Source organism: Schistocerca serialis, chromosome 8 (assembly GCF_023864345.2).
Source record: "Schistocerca serialis cubense isolate TAMUIC-IGC-003099 chromosome 8, iqSchSeri2.2, whole genome shotgun sequence".
In the NCBI taxonomy this organism is placed as follows: Eukaryota; Metazoa; Arthropoda; class Insecta; order Orthoptera; family Acrididae; genus Schistocerca; species Schistocerca serialis.
Genome location: NC_064645.1, coordinates 198,604,101 through 198,626,512, shown reverse-complemented (window position 1 = coordinate 198,626,512; position 22,412 = coordinate 198,604,101).

The following is a 22,412-nucleotide window of genomic DNA, read 5'->3' as shown; positions in this document are numbered from 1 at the left end:
ACATGAGTGGCCATTTTCCGTCTTATTTTGATCCAAGGTAAAAGAGCATGTTTATTGCTATGGAAGGCAGACCGACTTACAACCGAATGAAGCCCGCGCTTTGTCGTTGAGTATATGGTGTCACATTCTGTAAAGAGAATATGATAACTCATACTATATTATTCCAGTGGTACAGGATGGCGCACGAAAAATCGGCCCCGAGTACTAGACTGCGCATTTTCGCTTGCCGATCATCATCTATTGTTTCGAAGCAGTTTGCATTAGCTTATTTGTTAATTAATTGTCTAATTATTACATGTTTATCTATTCCTTCTTGTAGCGGTCAACAAATCGTGCGTAGTTGACGAGTAGTCTGTACTCGGGGCCGGTTTTTCGTGCGCCGCCTTATATTATTTCACTGCTATCAGCCACATATTGCTACTGTTGTCTAAACGATGTGTTTTACAGAATCACGAAAATTACAACTGTGTGAGAATTCTGTTATGAATAAAAACTCTTTACTACAGGGGGGAGGCAAGGGCGCCCTCTCGGCGCACCTATGCCACTAATTTTCAATTTTTCATAAGATCCATATAGCAAGCAACAATGAACGGTGAACGAGTAAAAATGAGCGGTTCCCAAACATTTCGTTATGATGACGCCTTCGGTGTGCAATGGCAAAATCAACGAAAGCGTTCGGGAATAACCTTAGCCGTCTTGATCTGTGAAAGCACACCGGTAAACCAAAAATAAAAATTGGCGAGTTATTATACAGAGAAGAGAATGGTAGAAATGTTCACAAAATATACGTGTCCGAAGCTACATTCAGCGTGGGAAGAAGTGTACAGAAATTTCACTATATATTCATTACATTTATATACCCATAAAAAGCCATCGACAATGAAGGTGGAATAATATCTCCGAAATCCTGAAGGACTGAGAATGAAGTTCAGAGAAAAGTGAGTAATTTATAACATTTACAAATGTTAAATGAACGGAACAGAAGAGAAATGTAAACAATTTATTGTTAGAAATGCAATCAGGTAGATTCTAGCTTATTATGGTTATTGTTTAAGTCATATGTCCGAAAATAAACAGAGATAGAGAGAAGAAAGAGCGATGGAAACAGATGCTAATGCTATGGTTCCCAGACAACACAGCTGATTGACAAAAGAAAGAAACAATTTTGAGAATCATTCATTACAATGTTCAGCGGATTTAGCACAGATTAGGTCAAGCGTAAAAAAGTGAGGTCGAAAGTGAATGGCAAATAGAGGACAGAAGATTAGGGCAGCATTTAGGAAGACACAATTTAGAGCGACTGAAAAAAGAAACCTTTTATAGGAAGGAAGGTAGCACAATATTGCGACAGTAAGTGCAAGTAAAATGACACAGTTGAAGAAATCTTTGCCAAATAAAAGGACCCAACTGGTATAAAACAGAGACATTATCTTGAGAAATTTTTTCTAAAGTTCTACTTCTGGAGTACATTGTTATGAGTGTGTTCAAAGTAGGAAACGACATGCATATAAAATTCGTTGCTGTGTAAGGATGTTAAAAATGAAGTTTTTAGAGAACGAAATGGTGTATTATTTAAGTGAAAGGGTAGGAAAGAAATCTACCGCTTGTTTACCAGAAGGAGGGACAGATCGATGTGACATATTCTACAGGACACAGGTACTGTAAATGTGTCACCTCAGGGAAAGTAAAAGGGAGTATGCTACTCGTATTTTAGATTACGAAAACGGTTTCATGTTTAATTGAATTTTGAATAGAATAGGTGAAGAAAGAAGAAACCATCAAACTAGTCGGAATACTAATGAGATTCAAACTGAGTTATTGTCGGAGTTATTAACTATTCTCACTAATCGTATATAACATTATTTGTGGGCACACCAGTTTTGCTCACAGAAGCAGCAAGTATGTGGCGAAACTTTAAGAGTCAAATTTCAAAATTCACTGTTCCTAGGTGTTACTTATTCTGTTAAAACAAGTGATCATTATCTTGCCACTTGCTGGGTTAGGTGGGTGAATAGACATCGCTAAAATATCAGTGTGCCTGATTATTTCCGTCACGCTTTCTTGATTACGAAACTCGATGGCGCCATCGAGCGAAGAGCTCATTACGCTGATTGCCAGACTGGAGCAACTTCTTTTCTTTTTATGCTACTGGTTTGTGAATATTTTCTTAACATAGACTCATTAAATCGAAGTAGTTTAAATGAGATTACTTGTAAAACTTACATTGTAATTTGCTATTGTGAATAAGATTACGTAGGTTTATCTATAAACAGCAGCAGTAATTTACCTTTAAAAGGATTGTTCTTCTGACATCTGACGGTGTATCACAGCATCAACAAGCTGGACACGCATTCGACTGTACGGCATTTGAGAAAGCTCCCATGATGGTTCCTTTGAGAAGATCACCATTGAATCCCTCCCGCCATCCTCCCCCTGCCTTTTATTGTTCGCCGGCCGAAGTGGCCAAGCGGTTCTAGGCGCTACAGTCTGGAACCACGCGACCGCTACGGTCGCAGGTTCGAATCCTGCCTCGGGCATGGATGTGTGTGATGTCCTTAAGTTAGTTATGTTTAAGTAGTTCTAAGTTCTAGGGGACTGATGACCTGAGAAGTTAAGTCTCATAGTGCTCGGAGCCATTTGAACCATTTTGAACCTTTAATTGTTCGATCTTCTGACTAGTTTGAAGCAAACCGCCTTGGCATTTTATGCTGTGTAAAACTCTTCATCTCAGGATAGTAATTACACACGACGTCCTCAACTATTTGGTTGATATATTCCAGTCTCCGGCTTTATGTACAGCTTTTACCATCTAATGCTCCCTCTAGTACCACAGAAGTAATCCCATGCTCTTTTAACTCATCCAATCATTTTTGTCCTTTCATCTTATCTGTGTAAGCCAAACTTTCCTCACCTCGCCGTTTTAGCTGACAATCTATATCTTTTTCTATCTGATGGGACCAAAAAGGGCTTCAGCTTCCTCCTGCAGTACAACATCTCAAACGCTTCAATACAGTTCTTTTCCGGGTATACAACAGTCATATTTCACTTCCATAGAATGCTGTGCTACAGACGCATATTCTTCAAAATGAGTTCCTCAAATGAAGGCTCAGTTTAATAACCGCTGAGCTCTTTTAGTGAGGAACGTCTTCTTTTCCTGTGTTAGTTTTTTACATACTTCTTGTTTCGTCAGACACGTGCTATTTTACTTCAGATATTGAAGATTTTCTTCACTTTGTCCCCTTTTATGTGCCAAATTTTTATGTCCCTTTGTCGATAGTATGATTTCTGATATGCCTCCTTAGTTTCATCATTTTTTGGTTTACTCTCAGTTCATATTCTGTGCTCCTTTGACTGTTTATTCCCTTGAGCAGGTGCTGTAATTGATTTACGATAGCAACGACATCAGCGAATCTTATCGCTAACACCCTTTCACACTTAATTTTAATCAAAATCCTGCACCTTTCTTTTATTTATATTGCTGCTTCTTCGATGTTCATCCAGTAATCAGTGGTTTGAAATGTAGCTGAGAGACAATCGCCACCTTCTTAATAGAACACAATTCTCTTCATATTTCATTCTCATTGTACTTTCTTGGCTGTTTTACATATTATATATAAGTCATAGCAAAATACAAATATCTCGCACTATTATGCGTAGTCGATCGCATTTTGTGTATCAACAAATCCAATGAAGGTATCCTGATTTTCTTTCAGTCTTCCCTCAGTTATCAAGCGCTATGTCAAATTACCTCTCTGGTGCCTTTATCTTTCCTGAAGCCATACTCATCGTTGTCTAACTGACGCAAAATTTTCTTTTGCATTCCTCTGGATACTATTTTTGTCAACAACTGTTACGCTAACGATACACGGTTTCCTCCACGTGTCTGCGTCTCTTTTTCTCGGGGCTGAATGGATGATATTCTTCACTCAATGAGTTTGTATGTATACAGTATTACACACTATGCTGAATACGTTTTTGGTTATTACTTCCTCAATCTACTGCAGAATGCCAGAAGTGTATTATCTATGCCCTTTACCTTATTTGATAGCTCAATCAAACTATAACATTGGCTCCCCAACGTCTTCCAAAGCGGCTAACATTTGTTGCTCTACCGCGTAGAGGCCTTCAAAATATCCTTGGGTTCGAGACTGCAATGCTTTTAACACTTGTAATGTTGACATGTTTACTTTTATTTACAATGAATGTGGCTTTGGTTATCCTAATGTCTTACTTCTACCAACCATTTTCGTTTCGATCTCTTCACGTTTTTCTTGCAGCCTTTTCGCTTTAGCGTCCCTCCACGTCGTATTGATTTCATCCCTAAGTGTCTTACATTGCTTTATTCCTGTCTGTCCTTTATCCTTTCTGTATTTACTTCTTTCTTCGGTCAATATTTCATTTGTTACCGAGAGTATCTTCGTAGTTACCTGATTTGTACGTATATTTCTCTGTACAACGTCGGAGATTTCTCTTTTTAGAGATGACCTGTCTCAGAACAGGACTGTCCCAGGTCCACCCAGCCCGTTATCAAATAAGTACTTGGGGTATTTCCCAGTGGTAAAAGGCAGCTGCGTCGATGGGACCTCCACTCTCCGCTTCCTAGTGCCGTGGCGAAGAGAGGCTGAGCTCCAGCTGCAGTGAGGCCTATAGCTCTGTCCACAGACTGTACTTTTAACCAGCCTCAGAGAACTTCAAATGCAGATGTCTCCACTTCTTTGTGTACTGATTCTTCCTGACGATTCTCATATACTTCGGCGAAACCGGAGTCTGTATCTGTTCCTGGGTACTCCCTGCAGTACAGTATCTGATTTCATCCCTGAGGAATCATGTCGCAACCCATTTGGAATCTTCTCGTGTCTCCAGGCCTCTTCCAAATACACCTCCTGCTCTTGTGATCTCTGAACTGCGTGTTCTTTGTTACAAGCTGAAATGCATCGGAGAGCTGACTGTTTCTGCTCTCTCATTCCTACTACCAAACCCATATTTCCTCAAACTTCTGTTTTCTTTTTCATCCTTTACTACTGCGTCCTAGTTCTCCTTGATTATAAGGTTTGTAACTCCTTGACGTTATAGGGTATCCATTCAGTGTCTCTACAATCATCCTCTATTATTTCGTCTTCCGCTTGTGACGTCGACATTTATATAGGAAGAATTATTATTCGTTTCTTGTTGATTACGATGGTGATAACCGTATTACTGAACTATTCACAGTAACTCACTCTCTGCCTTACTTTCCTACTCGTTACACCATTACTGCGGTTGATATTATCCCACATTTGTCCTGCTAGTAATACTTATCATCTCTGCATTTCACTTCTTTTTACCACCATTACGTCTACACTGAACTTCTGCATTTCCTTTTTCAAATTTTCTAGTTGCCGTACCACATTCATACTTTTGATATTCCAAACGCCAACTCTAGAATGTTATCTTTTCTTTGTTTATTCATTTCTTCAAGGTCACCATTCACCATCTTTTTAGCAGTCCCCTCCCAGAAAACCAAATGGAGTACTAATGCGGAATCTTTTATAAATGGAGAAATCATCATGTCATTATTTCAATTAGAGGTCACATGTCTTGTAAATACACATCATACACCGCAGGAAAAAAAAAAAATAGTACACTAGGAAAGACAACGTCGATTTTGATCGAATTATGGTATATGCTACCTGAGGGCTAGTAGATGTACTGATAATGCATTCAACGTTGTCTGCCAACATATAGCGTAGTGGCATAGCTGCCAGAGCACCATCTGTGTCTACCATTTAATAGGGAATGCTCACAGCCAGAACGCTCGTTGTGTAAAGCAAGCAGGCAACAATGCCTGAGACGCACTCTTCCTTCCTACAGCCAACTGAGCGAGTTTTGAAGGGGTCAAACTGTAACCTTCGGAATGGCGGGATGGTGCTTTCTGAGAATTGTCACGGAAGTTGGGCGTGCTGCCTCAGTTGTGCGATGATGGTGATATGAGCCGTCACGTGTATATTCTCACTCTTCTAGACGAGGTTCTGGATGTCCGCGCAGCACAGACACCCGCCAGTATCGTCGTATTTTAGGGGCAGCAGTGTCAGACAGTACTGTTATCACAGCACAGCTAAGAGTGCTTGAGAGTCCAGAAGTGTCACCACGAACTGTTGCGAACCGCTTATGAGCAATGGGACTAAGGGCACGTACACCGCCAGCCCGTCTTCGACTCATGCCTCGGTATCGCCGGACACGACTCGACGTCAGAGCATCACTGGAAGATGCAGTAGCGCGCCGTGCTTTTCACCGATGAAAGAAAATTCTTCCTGCACGCAAGTAATGGTCGTTTGCGCTGTCTCGTGCAGTGCATTCATACCAGAGACACTGGCCACAAGCAAGCTGCGGGGTGCGATAAGCTACGACTTTCGTTCACCTTTGGTGTTTCTGGAGGGACGCTAACCAGTCCTCGGTATGCGTAGAATGTTGTTAGACTCGTCCTCTTGCTCTTCTTGCAACAGGCAGGTGATGTGTTGTAGCAACAGGATAATGCTCGCCAATTCGCTGACCGTGAAACTCAACGTGTTCTGCAAGACGTGCAGCAACTTCAATGGCCAGTACAGGAAATCTCCCGTCTTGTGTCTAATCGAGCACATGTGAGAAATGATAGGACGAGAAGTGACTCATGCGACTCGCAAACCAACAACTCTTGTAGAACTATGTGAACAGGTCGAGCAGTATTCGCAGTCTGTGCGATCGATTGAATGTCAGTGTCAGCATCAGTATTGCTGCCTGCATGCTACGCCAAGTACTAATATGGGCATGGGTCGATACCTGGTACCTCGGAAGGTGTTGTGGTATTGATCTGTTTGTGTAATTATTTCATGTGCTCCATACGCACTCTTGCAGCAATAAATCTTGACTGAATTGGACACATCTAAAAGGATGTACTAACTTACCAGGCTGTGTATGTCCTTATTGCAGTGGTTTCCATTGCCTTCTAAATATAGTATCATACCATCGATCATTTTTCACTTTCTCATCTTTTTTTAGGAAAAATTCCCACTCCAAGGTCCGCCTCCATAACAGAGTGGTCAGTGCAGATGATTTCCATGTGGGGGATCCGTGTTCGATTCCAGGTACCCAGGAATTTTTCCATGGTGGAAGGCTGAGTATGGGGTGTCCTTTATTTATTTATTTATTTATTTATTTATTGTTCCGTGGGACCACATTAAGGAGTAGTCTCCATGGTCATGGAACGAGTCAATACATGAAATTATAACACGATTGTAGAAACAGATAAAATGAAATATAAGAAACATATTCAGGCGACAAGTCGTAAGTTTAAATAAAGAAAACGAACAATGTAACACTGGAATTTGCTTAATTTTTTAACTCTTCCAGGAGCTCCTCGACAGAATAGAAAGAGTGAGCCATGAGGAAACTCTTCAGTTTGGACTTAAAAGTGTTCGGGCTACTGCTAAGATTTTTGAGTTCTTGTGGTAGCTTATTGAAAATGGATGCAGCAGAATACTGCACTCCTTTCTGCACAAGAGTCAAGGAAGTGCATTCCACATGAAGATTTGATTTCTGCCTAGTATAAACAGAGTGAAAGCTGCTAACTCTTGGGAATAAGCTAATGTTGCTAACAACAAACGACATTAAAGAAAATATATACTGTGAGGGCAATGTCAAAATTCTCAGACTATTGAATAGGGGTCGACAAGAGGTTCTCGAACTTATACCACATATAGTTCGAACAGCCCGTTTTTGAGCCAAAAATACACTTTTTGAATCAGAAGAATTACCCCAAAAAATAATACCATATGACATAAGGGTGTGAAAATATGCGAACTAGACTACTTTTTGTGTTGAAATGTCACTTATTTCAGATACTGTTCTAATGGTAAATAAAGCAGCATTTAGTTTCTGAACAAGATCCTGAACATGGGCTTTCCACAACAGCTTACTATCTATCTGAACACCTAGGAACTTGAACTGTTCCGTCTCGCTTATAATATGCCCGTTCTGTCTGATCAAAATATCGGTTCTTGTTGAATTGTGAGTTAGAAACTGTTAAACTGAGTCTTACTGTGATTTAGCATCAAATTATTTTCCACAAGCCACGAACTTATTTCATGAACTACATTATTTGATAATGTTTCAATATTACACACAAGATCCTTCACTACCAAGCTGGTGTCATCAGCAAACAGAAATATTTTTGAATCACCTATAATACTAGAAGGCATACCATTTATATAAATAAGAAACAGCAGTGGCCCCAGCACCGACCCTTGGGGAACGCCCCACTTAACAGTGCCCCATTGGACAGAACATCACTACCACTCTCAATATTGCGGAGAATTACCTTCTGCTTTCTGTTCTTAAAGTAAGAGGCGAACCAATTGTAAGCTACTCCCCTTACTCCATAATGGTCCAACTTCTGCAGTAATATTTTGTGGTCAACACAGTCAAAAGCCTTCTTTAAATCTAAGAAAACACCTAACGTTCGCAACCTTTTATTTAATCAGTCGAAAACCTCACAGAGAAAAGAGAATATAGCATTTTCAGTTGTTAAGCCATTTCTAAAACCAAACTGTACATTTGACAGCAAATTATGTGAATTTAAATGCTCCAGTAACCTTGTATATACAACCCTCTCGATAACTTTAGCAAACACCGATGGCATAGAAATAGGTCTATAATTGTCAACATTATCCCTGTCTCCCTTTTTATAAAGTGGATTCACTACCGAGTACTTTAATCGGTCAGGAAACCGACCACTCCTAAAGGAAAAGTTACAGATATGGCTAAGTACTGGGCTAACGTACATAGAACAATACTTCAGTATTCTGCTAGATAACCCGTCATATCCATGAGAGTTCTTTGTCTTTAGTGATTTAATTATTAACTCAATCTCCCTCTTGTCAGTATCATGGAGGAGCATTTCAGGTAACAGTCTCAGAACACTTTTTTCTACGAGCGCTATATGATTCCCTGTTGGGACTAGGTTTCTATTTAGTTCACCTGCTATATTCAGAAAGTGATTATTAAATACTGTACATATATGCGACTTATCAGTAACACGGACATTCCCACAACGTCCTGATTCTATATCCTCGACCTGTCTCTGCAGACCAGCCACTTCCTTTACGACTGACCACATGGTTTTAATTTTATCCTGAGACTTAGCTATTCTATCTGAATACCAGATACTTTTTGCCTTCCTAATAACTTTTTTAAACACCTTACAATACTGTCTGTAATGGGCTGCTGCTTTTAGATTTTGACTGTTTCTAACGTTTTGATATAATTGCCACTTTGTTCTACAGGATATTCTTATCCCTCTAGTCAGCTACCCAGGCTGCCTGTTTGTGCTAGTACCCTGTTTTGAACGTTCTAACGGAAAGCAACTTTCTAAGAGCACGAGGAAAGTCTTGAGGAAAGCATTATATTTATCGTCTACTGTATCAGCACTATAAACATCTTGCCACTCTTGTTCCTTGATAAGGTTTACAAAGGTCTCTACAGCAACTGGATCAGCTTTCCTAAAAAGTTGATAACTATATTTAACATACGTTGCAGCACAAAAACCTTTTAGAGTTAAAACTTGTGATCATGATCTGAAAGGCCATTCACCTTTTTGCTAACATAATGCCCTTCTAGCAATGAGGAATGAACAAAAATATTGTCTATGGTTGTTCTACTGTTCCCTTGCACTCTCGTTGGAAAGACTACGGTTTGCATAGAATTATATGAATTAAGGAGGTTTACCAGCATCCTTTTCCTTACACAATCACCTATGCAATTAATATTGAAGTCACCACATACAACAAACTTTTTGTATTTCCTATAAAGTGAACCAAGAACCTCCTCTAGCTTTAGCAAAAATGTTGTGAAATCGGAGTCTGGGGATCTATAAATAACAACAGTTAGAATTTTAGCTCCACTAAATTTAACCACACCTGCACAACATTCAAACACCTTTTCAGTGCAGTACTAAGAAACATAAATTGACTCAAATGGGATACCGTTTTTCACATACATGGCTACTCCCCCACACCGCAAAGAGCTCCTAGAAAAGCTGCCAGCCAACCTGTATCCTGGTAAAGGAAGCCTCTGAATTATCTCCTTATTTAAGAAGTGTTCAGATATACCAATAATTTCAGAATCAACATCTATAAGCAGTTCACTAACTTTATCTCTAATACCTTGTATATTTTGATGAAATATACTAATTCCCTCATTAATCGGATACCGAAGCTTTGTCGAAAGTGGTTTCTTTGTTAGAGAGACTTGCCTTAAGCAGGAATACCTATCAGCTGACTTCAGTCTAAAAAAGGTACAGCTCTAACACCCACAACTACCGGAATTTTCCCATGAGTGATCCCACCACTCCCACCTATGCTGTCACCTATAAGCTTTGCCAACCTCCCCTTTCCATACCTGTTGAGGTGCAGGCCATGTCTAGTGAAACCCGTCCTGCTGATAGACTCCACCGACACCACTGAAATGTGACTCATGCCAGCGCACCCCCAAGTCTCATGTTATTACGCCTGACAGCTGTATTAAGATGCGGCCGATCGTGACGCTGAAACAGTTCCACGAAATGCACATTCGTGTTGCCAGTCTGAGTGGCTATCTTTTCCAGGTCACCATCTATGTCATACTCCCCATCGCTGTCAGTACTATTACCAGCCCCACCCACAATCACTACCTGATCCTCTTTAGTAAAATCCCTACATAACCCCCCTATGTTAACAGTCATCTGAGCCAATCCTGCAGTAGGCTTCACAATGCTGGTGACCTGGTACTCACTCCCCAACACTTCCCGCAACTGCTGGCCTACATCTCTACTACGAGAACTACCTAACAGCAGAACCTTCTTCTTTCTCTTAGACTCTGTAACTGTCCTGGCCACCGTAACTGCTGAGGTCTGCTTCATACTTTCTACATCTACAGCTACTAGGGATACCTCTCCACTAGACTCTGACAGTTGGTCATATCTATTGCAAACACCAATAGTAAAACTATCTGAAAATCTCCTTCTCCTAGCAGATCTCTTGCCAACAGCCAGCTCCCATTTCCCAACCCCCTTCTCCTTCATCATCCTAACTAACTCCTCCTGTGTGTTTTTCAACTGCACCTGAAGGGCACAGATCTTACGCTCCTGCTCCTCTATCAACTTACTCTTGCTACGTAACCTGCAGTTCCAGGAGAGGATCTCACCAGAATGCCCACTGGCTTCCCCACTGCATTCCCCCCAGTGAAAATACTTCGAACAAGTCTCACACCACAATCCACTACTCACGAACCTACGGCAAAGCTCACACTTCTCACTCATGGTAAAATTTACAGTTATTGAAACAAGAAAACAACTTTACCTAAGTTCCGCTACTACAATAAGAAGATGTTAAAACTGACTACAATAATCACGAACTTTCTCTACAAGGGAAGTAACTACTATTATTGACAGTATTAATAAACAACAAATGAGAATATAACAAAATACTAACACAGAAAGAAAATCAAACGTCTAATGACACAGTAACGAAACTGAAAGCACTTCGCAAAAATTTCTTCTGAAATTATTTCACCAGAAAACACCAAGAACACCTGTTGAAGACTACTAAAGTTCCTAAATAAACTACCATACACAAATAATTAATTAGTACTTAGCTTTCGATGCGCCGCTACAACTGCAACTGGTCAGCGCGGAATGTAAACACGGGTAAGAGGTTAAGTTGGTCGATACGAAACACTCACAAATATCGGGTCACAAAACAAGAAAGGCAGAGGTGGTTGAAGAAACCACTATTAAGTCACTTACATAGTAAATATGATCACAAAACCGATAAAATATATATCTGAAACCTAAAAATATATGAAAACTTAGAGAGCGATCTCACACGCTGTCACGCGCTTATGATGTCCCACCAAAGATTCCTAAACCTCGGAGGCCACTGACGAGCTACTCGACAGATTAGTAGCGGTTCAATGATCAAGAAAACTGACACGACCTCCATACTGAAACCCATGAAGCCTCTGGCAGAGTATGACACGGCGGTCGGTAGGGCCGTTTGGCCCGTCTAAGGCCAGAACCTGGAACCCTTTTACTTTATTTCCGCATCCCAAGAACAAGAGGGTGCGCCGAACCTCTCTCCCACACCTCCGTCCTCTCTGATGAGGTCGCTGGCAGTGTGATTCCTCACACCGGAAGTCCTCGGCAGCCGTTCCTAAAGACGTTTATTCATAATTTAAGCAGTTATTGGCATCGAATCCGCGACCGTGGCGCTCTTTTTATTGAGAATCTAAGATGATACCTGTAGAGCATGGTGATCCATTCTTAAAAAACTTGTTGTTCTGTTGCATCGCTGATGATTTCAACGTCCATGGAACATTAAAACTTAATACTCTTTCCTTCCGATATCTCATTTTTTAAAGTGAAATCTCTCGGACAAAATTTCAAGAAAAACTATTGAAAAATGTACACCATCTCTTACGTACATTATAAGACTGGACAAAATTAATACAAAACCTATGTTCCAAAGTGAAAATAAGTTTCAGGTCGTCGTATAACATTCAAAGTAGGTACTGATGGAAAAGAAACGGCTCATCTGAGACTACAAAACATATGAGCAGATATAACTGTAAACATATTCATAGAAAAAAACGTGTTTCCAGTTATGTCAGTTTATTTCTTTGCAATCTGTGCTATGCTGTAATTTACATTCATCATGTTCCTCATTCTTAGTGTCATAAACTATCGGAAAGAAAATAAAGTCTAGTATACAGGGTACATCATAACTGATATTGTAGAGTAACACGTGTGGAAGTATATCAATATACACTGAAGTGCCAAAGAAACTGCTTAGCCAAGCGTATTCAAGTACGGAGAAATGTAAACAGGCAGAATACGGCACTGCGGCCGGCAACGCCTATATAAGACAAGTGTCTGGCGCAGTTGTTAGATCGTTTACTACTGCTACAATGGCAGGTTATCTCGATTTAAACGAGTCTGAACGTGGTGTTACAGTCGGCGCACGAGCGATGGGACACAACATCTCCAAGGTGGTGATCAAGTGAGGATTTTCTTGTACGACCATTTTACGAGTGTACTGCAAGTATCAGGGTCTGCAGCTGCTGGTCGTGCGGCAGCGTTCTCGCTTCCCGCGCCCGGGTTCCCGGGTTCGGTTCCCGGCGGGATCAGGGATTTTCTCTGCCTCGTGATGACTGGGTGTTGTGTGATGTCCTTAGGTCAGTTAGGTTTAAGTAGTTCTAAGTTCTAGGGGACTGATGACCATAGATGTTAAGTCCCATAGTGCGCAGAGCCATTTGAACTATTTTGTAACTATCAGGAATCCGGTAAAACATCAAATCTCAGATATCGCTGCGTCTGCAAAAAGATCGTGCAAGAACGGGACCGACGGCGAATGAAGAGAACCGTTCAACGTGACAGAAGCGCAACCCTTCCGCAAATGGCTGCAGATTTCAATGCTGGGCTATCGACCAGTGTCACTGTGCGAACCATTCAACGAAACATCATCGATTTGGGCATTCGGAGCTGAAGGCCCACTCGTGTACCCTTAATGACTGCACTACACAAAGCTTTACGCCTCGCCTAGGCGTGCCTCGACATTGAACTATTGATTACTGGAAGCATGTTGCCTGGTCGAACGAGTCTCGTTTCAAATTGTTTAGAACGGATGGACGTGTACGGGTATGGAGACAACCTCATGAATCCACTGACCTTGCATGTCAGCAGGGGACTGTTCAAGCTGGTGGGGACTCTGTAATGGTATGGGGTGTGTGCAGTTGGAGAAATACGGAATTCCTGGCACGCCTAGATACGCGTCTGACAAGTGACACGTACGTAAACATCCTGTCTGATCACCTGCATCCATTCATGTTCATTAAGCGTTCCGAAGGGCTTGGGCAATTCAAGCAGGGCAGTGCGACACCCCACATGTCCAGAATTGCTACAGAGTGGCTCCAGGAGGACTCTTCTGTGACTAAACACTTCCGCTGGCCAGTGAACTCCCCAGACATGAACATTATTGAGCTTATATGGGATGCCTTGCAAAGAGCTGTTCAGGAGGGATCCCCACCCTCCCGTACTCTCACTGATTTATGGAAGCGGTGTTGGATTCATGGTGTCAGTTCCCTCCAGCACTGCTTCAGATGTTAGTCGAGTACATGCCACGTCGTACTGCGGCAGTCTTGCGTGCCCGCGGGGGACCTACAAGATGTTAGGCAGGTGTACCAGTTTATATAACCATAGGTGTGCAAATGAGGAGTGTGTGAGGTAATTCCAAATTTGCGGTTTCTACCAGGCGCTCACAATAGTATGAAGCATTGTACTATTTAGTACATACATATTTGAATTCTACGGTATTTGAAGAAGTCACCAAGTACTAGTCTGCAATTTCACCCGTGGCCATGTCTGGGGAACGAGGCAAGGCGTGACGTATAACGGCACAGTTTGCTACCCATATAAGACGACATGTAAAGTGCCAAAAAGGTCCAAAATCATTAGGTAAAGCAGGGCCCGTACATCAGTCTCCGAAATAACCTCACCTCAGTCCTCTGGATCTGTCTGTCTAGGATCATTTTAAAGGTGGATATTTTTGACAGGGTTGAAAAACAAGCAGTGAATTATTCAGTCTTGTCAAAGTTTTCGGGGTGATCTGGGAGTGGCGGGCCGTTGTGGTCGAGCGGTTCTAGACGCTTCAGTCTGGAACCGCGCGACCACTATGGTTTCAGGTTCGAATCGTGCTTCAGGCATGGATGTGTATGATGTTCTTAGGTTAGTTAAGTTTAAGTAGTTCTAAGTTCTAGTGGGATGATGACCTCAGATGTTAAGTCCTATAGTGCTCATAGCCATTTGAACCATTTGAACCATATGGGAGTGTTTTAGAGAATTCAGAACATACTGCAGTGACGAGTGCAGTACTACAGCCAAATACGAGGACGAGATGCGCAACACCTCTTTTAGCAAGTACGAGCGACAGTAAGTTGTATAATGCAAGGTGCAGAAGCAGTAATGTGTCTGTTGTTAAAGGAGACCACGGGAGAAATTTTGGGCCAAATTAGGTGAGAATCTAAACGGGTGCATTTCAAACATATTGCTGTGGCCATTCAATTCCGTTACTTCAACACCGTTTGAACACCTGCCAAACGATCCCGCCGCATCCTGTGTGCGCAGCCGCAGGTGTATAAATGGTGGCGGGAGCCCCGGGATCTCTTCGGGGGTGAAACTTTCCTAGTGTGGTCTTGCTTGTCGAGCCATTAGCGAGGAAGCGTCAGTATCCATCACATCGCCACTACTGGTGTACGCTGCCATGTGCCTCGACCTGGCGAGATACTGGTCTCATCAACTGGATTCGCCAAGGCGTATTACCTTGGGCAGGTATCGGCTCAGTACGGCTTTTATGAAATCGAAATTGTATTGTTGGGTCGCTAGGAACCTGTTGGGTGGCAGGTAGTTGAAAGGTGGTTGTAGTAAGCTGTACTGTGACTGATCCAGACAATACACATACCCACGTGGATGGGTCTGTGTAATTTTATAGTTTATGCAATAATTTTTCTGCTTATTGTTGACTAATAGTCACAGACTCCATATTAGCTCACGTAGCCGATTGAATGGTAGTTGGTTTTCGCCAATGACATCTGTGATAATTGCTAGTCGAGTTTACTGCCAATATTTTGGCGACAGCGGATTTTGGGAGGGCCCCATTAAGACCAAACAGTGTTTTCCAAAACTCTGGTAACGTTTATTTGGGTTTATTTTAATGAAAGGGCCAACCTGTAGTTTTAAATCATAATAATAATTTGCAGTATAGTAAGAAAAATTTTGTGCTGTATTAACAACTATGAGTAGATAGATGGTTATGCAGTTGCCCAAACACGTGTTTTGTGATTTTCTTAAAAGAAATAGAATGACAACATAGGCCTGAGATGTACAGGGTATTTTTTTAATTTGTGGCATAAACAGCTGGGTATTGTCAGAGATAAATTTTGTAAAATTCTGTAGAAGTGATGCTTTCCGCGTTTTCTTTTTTAACTGCCATATATTGGGATTGCTTTTTCCTGAATTGTAAATGTGAACTGGGTGTCCGCCTCTTGGTTTTGACGCATCAGTTATGAAGTATTTAATAAAGATGTAACCCAAATGTTGATGCGCACCTCATAACCCGCCACCACCACTATATTTAACCCCCAACGCTGCTAACTGCCTACTATCTAGGACGAATACTTCATGCTGATGTAAATGTCAGCTTGTAACAACACATTTGCAGTAACCGTGCAAATGGCTCCTTTGCGATCCCGTGTTTACGAACGTTTTTGCTTCTGTTATCATATACTTCCATCCACGTCAATTTCGCTACTATGATACACCCTGTATAGTTAAAAAAATACGAATGAAACATCTTTTATTTTGCAGTTCATGTCATTCTCTGTATTTTATTTATGCGGTCGTCGCTGTGGCAGCGGCTTACAAGTTTTACGGTTGAGTTGGCAACTCGATCGTGCTCTGACCACACTTGGTGTCGGCATAGCTGGCCAAACAGTTGCTGTGTGGTATGCAGGCAGCAGCAAGGAGCAGGACAGGGCGGCGTCATGGCCTGGTCGAACACGTCACCCAGGCCAGTCTAGTAGCTGGCCAGGAGCTGTTGTAGGCATGGGGAGAGGGGGCGGGCGAGTTTCCCCTAACGGCCAGCAAGCGGGCAAGAGAGGCTGGAACTCAGAGCGCTGTGGAGCTGGACAGCGTGTTTGCCAAGTCGCATGGTCTGCACAGGGCAAGACTATGCTGTAGGTGGACAGCATCTTCTTCTTGGGATGTATACAGCGTCTTTTTCCGTGTGTCTAGAAGATGACGACAGTCCACAAAAATTGGAAATTTGTGGTAAGGCCTTATGGGACCAAACTGCTGAGAGCATCGGTCTCTAAGCTTACACACTACTTAATATAACTTAGTGACGTTAAGGACGACACATACACACATGCCCGAGGGAGGACTCGAACCTCCGACGGGGGGGGGGGGGGGGGGGCGAGGCGGGGGGGGGGGGCAACCCACCAACCCACACCAGAGACTAAGATTGTTGGAGAGTTCAGCTCTGCAGAATTGTGTGGAGCACCAAATGTTGCTCTATTGTGTCACACATTTATTAGAGGGAAACTGAAAGGTTTTGCGAGAGTTAATTATCATGTGGCAGGTGCCGAAGGTGATGCAGTCTCCTCGTGGGTGGCGTGGCGGTTTCAAACATGACGAACCTGTTATAAATTGTGTGAAGTGAAATTCTGTATGGCACAGTGGTGACATGGTGCTTTAAAGTGTGAAATTTTATAGCACTGTGATTGTTGTAGAGGTTGATATTGCCAGAATGTATCTGTTTTCTGTGGCAGCTACTCTTCTGGGTTATACAGTGTGAAACGTCCCCTTAGAAAAATTTATGAATGACTGTGTTCATAAACCTCTTACATTATTTGATTTTCAAACAGCTGAACAGAACTGAACGTACTCAGACATTTCGCTCTTTACCTATTCTGATCAACACTAAACTGACACACAATATTTTTGGCGCAACGCAATCTAAGTTTCAATAATCCCTTCAAAAGAATGGCCCTGACTAACATTAACCTTTACCTTTGATGAATCACTTACCTCACAAAAATCATTGTTACTCGAACTACTGCAATAAAAGTAGCGCCACTACTGCCAGCTAAATAAATAAAAGATTCTAACTACTGAAGGCACTAACTACTGATAGGCATAGTTAGCAAATGAAAGATTTTGATAGAGAACAAGCAATGTATTTACCTTAATAGTGTTCAAAAGTTATAATATACATAGCAGTTCATGACATCCAATATTACAAATTTACTCTTTCTGATGGACACACGTCCAGATCGTCCGCTCTCGAAATTCCGCCATCTCTCTCCCCACATCCACCACTGCTAGCGGCTCACCTCCAATTGCGCAACGCTACGCGCTGTTAACAGCCAACTGCCCAACACACAATAGCATATACTCTAACAATGCCACCTAGCCACAGACTGCACACAGCACAGCCAGTGATTTTCATACAGAGCGCTACATGGCGGTGGCGTTACCAATATAAGAACCTAAACAGCCTAGTTACAAGTATTTTATGATGGCCACTTGTAAAATAATTACCAACTGGTACTGCTATATTTGTTTCTGTACTGGTGCTCCTTTACAATGCCAACTGGTTAAAATAACATTATGGTTCAGAAATATTTGGATCTGTGTAGAATAAGTTGCTATGATTTGGCTGTGCCCGTTTTAAGCAAGTAGTATTCCTGGCCAGAAAATCGTTTATTTCAGGTTTTAAGCAGGAGAGAGGATCTTGATGAAGTTGGTAAATGTACCCTTCCTATAACAAAGGGTGTTAAATGAAAGTTATCTAGAAATAAGCCCAAGCTCAGAAAATCCTCAGCCCAAAAACCACTCCACTCATATCGTGATCTACCAGATTTACTCATCTGACAGTGTAGATTCGCAAGAAAACCATCAGGTATTATCCCCTGTCACTTTCTCTGAATCAATCATTTTGAAAATTCCTCTATTTTTCAGAAATTAATGTTTTGTAAAGCATATTAAAAATTCATTATTATGACTCCTTGACAGAAATGGAACACTCCTATATGCCATACTTCAAACTGTAAATAAATGAAATTGAAATGCTTTAACAGGTTTCAAAAGCTTAATATTTGAGCAAGAAACGACACTTTTATTTTTAAAGCTCCCTCGACAGGCTCTGGCGAGCTCATTTTTAAAAGGGTACTCCAGATAGTTATACATTTCTTTAACAAATGAGGTTTGCGAAACTCAAATGAATGCAAGGAAACGGACAGTGCTGTTTTCGAATTAGAAAATGAAAAATTTAACTTAAGATATGAAACTATTGTATTTCACCCCCTCCAGTGGCTTGTTCCAATGTAGATTAAATAAAGCACATACTATAACAAAGAGAAAAACATTCTTATCAACAAGTTTTCCATAATAATAAATCCAGCACGAATCAACATTAGCGACAGTAATCACACGAGAACGGTAAATGACCCACAAAAAAAGATATACGTACAAAAAAAATCTAACGAACAACGCCCAGCTGGCTTCAACAGCAAGTGGTGAGTTAACGCTGGGTACCAAACCCAACAGAAGTAATACTGATAAATTACGATACATAGCAACATCTGTGATACTGGCCGGCAGAAACCTTTAGCAACGTATGTAGGTTGGCTTTAAATTATCGTTACTGAGGCTGCCAAACCCCCTCGCTTTTAAACAGTGTGAGAAATAGTGTTGCTATCTATCTATCTAGATCTGTACCCCTAGGAACCACAACTGTGCACAATGGAGTTACTAAATTCGATTCGTAGGCCAAGAAATGGATCAATTTGGGGGGCGGGGGGAGGGGGTATAATCCTAAACTTCCCTTCACTTATAGGCTAGGATGACTAACTATGAAATGAAATTCACTGGTACGATGAATTTCTAAGTTTATTAGCGCAAACTGACTTCGTTAAAACATAGTCGAGTAATACAGCAAAAATTATTCCACGTTACTGCGTTGAAGAATTAAATCGCTTCACTCTGAGGATATATTCCACTTAAAAAGGTATTTAACCTCCATCAACAAGCAGTTTTAGTAGTTACATAGTACTGAACACTGGATACAGAATTCTGTACACCAGTAGTTATTATAAATGCAAACAGATTGCAAGAAAATAACTGTTGGTGATGATATAAATTCAGTAAGAAACATACATTGTGCTTTAACCTACGAAAATAAATTTTCAATTTATAGAAGTTAATAGGTCTACCACTATAGGCTTTTATATTATTCGTGGTAGGTCGAGGCACTAAGTCACAAAATTTAGAAAAATATCTACTTTGCGACTCGAACCTCGGACCCTTGAATGGTGAACGAGACACTCGTTTTTGTCCTACTTATTTAGGACGGTAAAAGTTCAAGTGTAACTTTCTGGAGACCATTAAATCTTCATGTAAATTCTGCAAACCAATTTGAAACGCGTGACAGAGAGTACTTCCCAATATACTATGTATTTAGGGTTGTTCCCGTTACATTAATGGATTAACCTGTGCAGCGTGGGAAGAATGATTTCTGAAAGGCTTCTCTGCGTGCTGTAAGTAGTCCGAGGAGTCTAATTAGGAGATTATTGACAATCCACAGTTCTGCGTTGTAATCTAAAAGCATGAAGTCTGCTTCCGTCACTTGGTACTTCACTTTTTTTTATCTTCTGTGACCGTTTGCAATATCTGCCGTTTTGGATTTCATACGGAATGAGACAATTTTTTATTTATATTGTAATTAATCTCTTCCGATTTTCATGTAATTACTGTAAAACGTATTCGTTTCCTATTCTTACTGTCCATGTGACTGTGGGGCTAATCAGAAGATCCCCATCACAGACGCTGCTAGCTTGTTCTTGGTGGAAACGTTCAACGTTCAGTCTTCCACAACGTAAGATAAAGTAAAAGAAGACTGAAGATCAGTTAGGAGTCGATGTTTCGATTTACAAAAGTGGCAGTTCCAAAGTTGTGATCGGAAATGAAAGCATGACTTCAGGTAAATCAAGACATATTCATACGATCTGGCGAATTAGGAAAGGCGTTTGAACTTGTAAAATGGTGTTAGATGTATTGCACTCTGAGAAAAATAGGAGTACGCTGCGGGTTAAGACGGGCAATGTACAATATGTATAAGCACCAACAGGGGACAATAAGAATGGAAGACCAAGAACAAATTCTAGTATTAAAAGGGATGCAAGGCGGGATTGCAGTCTTTCTTTCGTATTGCTGAATATGTACATCGAACAAGCAATGTCGGAAATAAATGAAAGGTTTGAGACTGGATTAAAATTAGGGTTGAAAAGATGTCAGTAATAAGATTCGCTGAGGACAGTGCTATCCTAGTGAAAGCGAGAAATAATCGCAGAACATTCAATAAGAATGAACAATGTAATGAGCACAGAATATGGTCTGTGAGTTAAATGGAAAAAAGATAAAAGTAGTGGGTAGTATCAGAAAAGATAACAGCGAGAAATTTATCGAAATTTGTGAGCAAGAGTTAAAGACACTGAAGGAATTCTGTTACGTTGGACACAAAATAGCACATGACTAAAAACGCAAGAGAACAGACAAAGCAGACCATCAAAGGCAAAGATGGCATTTCACGACAAAAGGTCTACTAGTATCGAACATAGGCCTTAATTTGAGGAATAAATTCGTGTTAGGATGTGCATTTGGAATACAGCATTGTATGGAAATGAAACATGGACACTGTGGTAAGCCAGAGAAAGAAGAGCATCGAAGCGTTTGAAATGTGATGCTATAGAAAGAAACTGAAAATTAGATGAACTGATAAGACAAGGAAATTTTTCGCAGAATTGGGAACCTGTGAAAATCTCTGAAGAAGAAGAAATTGACGGTGTTTCCTCTCTCACGAACCGACGATAAGATCGCGTTAATGATGTTTTAGAATATTATTTCGAGTAAGGTTTGTTGTCGAATCTGTTAACAACCAGATCCGTTCCACTGAAACAAACTGGACTTCATTAAACGATGTATTACCCGAAGAAGTGTGTGTGTTTGTTCTCCTTGGTAGTACTGTATGCCTAACACCTCACTAAAAAGGAATTATTTTATGTCAATGAGCTTTAAAACTAACTTAAGTGGTTTTCTACCTGCAAATAGCGGTTACCTCGAAAAACAATGGGAGTAAATCAGTAACATGCGTAACTAGGTAATTCCAATATCTTCGGACGAGTGATATTTACTGGGTGTGGTCGCCATTATAATGGAAATATCGTTATAATGAAAACATGGTAACCGGCATTAGGGTTTCAGAACTATCACGTAACAAGATAAGATGTCTAGTAATTTATCATGGCAGAAATGCCTGAAATGTTTACACAAAACTAAGTCCTCCACATTATATTTTCACAAATATATAAATCGTCGAAATAACTGCAGCAATCCTACAGAAGTTATTTAACTGTATTAACATAATTTCCTTTTGAGAAGAACTAGTTGGTACATGTGAGACCTGAGTTTCTCCTCAGGTATACAATTTTCAAACAACTTATGGGAATTCAGTCAGGTAATATTTACAGCATCCGCCGATATTTTGGCGGAAGTACACCTCTCCATTTTCAAGGCACAAAGTGTGCCTTGAAAATGGCGGGGTGCACTCCCGCCGAAATATCGGCGGTTGCTGTAAATATTACCTGGCTGAATTCCCGTAAGTTGTTTGAATACTTGGTACATGTCATTAGCCTCCAGGTGTCCCTGTTGGTATTCAGTTGATTTATTCTGATGTAAGAACCGCTTCAGGCACACGAGATACTTTAGTCAGGAAAAATGTCATACATCACAATGGAACGGGACGGTTGGGTTT